The sequence below is a fragment of the Fopius arisanus genome, unplaced genomic scaffold (assembly GCF_000806365.1).
Source record: "Fopius arisanus strain USDA-PBARC FA_bdor unplaced genomic scaffold, ASM80636v1 scaffold00006, whole genome shotgun sequence".
NCBI lineage: Eukaryota > Metazoa > Arthropoda > Insecta > Hymenoptera > Braconidae > Fopius > Fopius arisanus.
Window position 1 is genome coordinate 1,326,979 of NW_011887745.1, and position 3,000 is coordinate 1,329,978.

General features: G+C 34.9%; 1 protein-coding gene across 1 annotated transcript in view; it reads right to left on the reverse strand.

Annotated features, from left to right (window-relative positions):
• Positions 1-3,000, reverse strand: part of LOC105273719 (uncharacterized) — a 17,739-nt gene that overhangs the window by 10,348 nt on the left and 4,391 nt on the right. The window lies entirely within an intron of this gene.

The window sequence follows — 3,000 nt, forward strand, 5'->3', positions numbered from 1 at the left end:
AACACGTGTTAAATCACTCGAATTTCAAAAATTTATATCTCAAGTTCAAAACGGTCAATTGCAAACGGAAAAGGCTCATTTTGTTGCTAATTTTTCAAACTATTCACCATAAAATTGTTAACGAAAACTGTCGAAAAAAAATTCTACGCGACAACAACCTTAAAGAATCATCTCATTTCTTGGATAATTCTCGTAATTCTGTAGTAGGAAATAATAAATAACACTAAATCAAAATATCACATGCACAGACCAGCCAGTTTTATGTTATCCCATAAAAACGTATGATGGAGTCGTCAGATAGGATTTAGATTAGGCAGGAAGGGGAACAGGGCAATTCTCGATATACACGGAAAGAAAAATACCGGAAAAATTACGGAACTTTCTCGTATTCGTGGGGTGACCTTGGTTTTCGGGAAAAAATACTGTAAGTTCCATAACAATTTTCGTAGCGAGCAGGAGTTTTTACGAAACTTTCAGGACAATTTTACGGTACCTCCAGTACTTTTTCCCGAAAAGCAAGGTCACCCCACGAATACGCGAAAGTTCCGTAATTTGTCGGGTATTTTTCTCTCCGTGTAATTTTTACAAGAAAAATTACTGGAAAAATGGATAGTCCAGACCGGGAATTGAACCGAGGATCTTCCGATTATGCATCGGATGCTCTCCCACCTGGGGGGGGGGAGGAATATGTATTCTCCTTCCTTTATTTTTCTTTCCTTTACCCCTTTGTTCACTTAGCGCATACTTTTGGCATTTTTTTTCTTTTTCACTCAGCACCTTTTTTTTTTCTTTTTATAGGCCATTATTAAAACTTATATTGTGAAAACCTTTCGTTTATGTTTATTGTTCCCCAACAAAATTATTGTATCGAAAAAACTAGAGGTTTTTCCTCACATAATGTTACAGCACGAGAGGTCTACGTAGCCATTGGCCGTTCCTTAAAGCCCTTGTTTTTGGAAATTTTTGTTTAGACTAGCTTTTTAATTTTCTTTTGTAAATACCTGTACATATTGTTGAACAACAATAAAAAACATTGTTTCTCAACAAAAAAGGTGCTCTCCCAACTGAGCTATCCGGCTCCTATCCATTTCTTCATTTCATAGATAATTCTCGTAATTCTGTTGTATAAAATAATAAATAACACTAAACCAAAATATCCCACGATCAAAATAGTCATTTTTACGTTTTAGTACATTACCTATAATATTTTCCATTCTATTTGTCGTTTTAATAAAAATGGAATATTGAAAGGATGGGTTATTTAGAGCGGCCACCATTTCACGTGGATGTGATAAGACAAGAAAAATGAGAATAATGTATTAGTAATAATTCGTGTGTGATATTGGTGAAATTAAATGGATGAAAATCTTCCGCTTCCGCGCAAAAGCAGAGAAATCATTTTATGCAAACGATCAATATCAATATCACGTCAAAATATCGAATGGTGGGTGTGGGATGTGGGTGTCTGATGTCAATAGTAAGCGGAGAGGAAAATATCAGGAAAATGGAGGGTTGTGTTATTTCCAGGCAGTGCACACGGAAAATAGAGTAAACATCCGGGAATGAGATGGAAAGAGATGCAGTGGTGTATCAATCTTCAGTCATCTCAACTTTCCACGTACTTATCGATTCTCTCCGAGGATTTTCCCAAACACTTTAGGCGCTGAGGAGGCATTTCCCAAATTAAAAGACTACTCTCCCTATCGACACAATTCTTTTTTTTGTCAACAAAAAAATGTTTTTTACAATCTTTTCAATATTTAGTATTTTTACAAAAATATAAATAATTACAAGTATATCTGCAATTATAGCAATTCAAAGATGAATAAAGGAACTGAAATTAGTTTAAATAAATAATGTCTGGGTTGAAAATTGAAATTTTCTTCTTTGAAGGAGAAAAATTGAGTGCAGTATTGAGAAAACGTCAATGGATTTTCTAAAAATATTGAAAAGCTGTCAGGAGAACGCAGGGATAACGGAATGTAGGGAGTTATGTTCATTAATAATTAATAAGCTCGAAGCAGGCCGGTATAAATATTTAAAACCAATCGCTTTAAAGGCGGCAACCCTCTCAACACTCTTTCACGAGTGCTCTCTTATACTGAAAATCTTAGCGAGTGTTGCCCTGCGGTCGCCCCTCGTTCTAGTTCAACTAGAAAATATCAAGTGCGTTTCAAAACACCAAGAAAGTTGACAATATTTTTTTCAACCCACAATCATTCTGATAAAAATTCATCAGCGGTATTAAATCAAATCATCCAACACCATCGACAGACCACAAAAAAATATTCAATAAAAATTCCAAAACTCGTAATTCAATAATCGATTAAAAAAAAAGAAATATCTCTAATATCAATCGAATTATTTAATATAAATTATATTATTATGCAACTCCACAGATGGAGGGGAACATTCAATTAAATTTACGAAAATCGCAATTCGATCATCGATTACAGGGGGATAAATATCTCGAATAGAAAAGCAATGAAGATAAAAATATAATCTATAAACATTTGTTCAATTACTTTACAGCAACTCGCGGTGACGAAAATTCGTTCGACATTTCTTTTCAGTCAGCGCCAGTTCAAATGATCATTTTTTTTTTTTTGAAGAATCCTGTACAATTCCCTCGCCAGCACGACTGGATTTTATCGAGAAATTCACGGTTGACCCGCGAGACTCTCGTTCATTGCAGTATGAACGAAGACAATGGGAAAATGGTAATAAACGGGTAGGATCACGGAGATATCTAATCCCATTCGCCTATCCCTTCCATTTTTTACTCTTTAACTCTCACCATCGTCATTACCATTATTACGCCGTATATTCTTCATGCAAAACTTGATCCCTCTTTTCACGCATATCAATGCGCTGATTAAACATTACCATTCCTATTTTTCAACATTAAATAATTTATTGATGAAATGAACATTATTTCGAGTTTAAGGTGGTCGCGCGACAGTCTCTGTAAAAAGTTTATCCGCTGTAAAACGGGCCAGT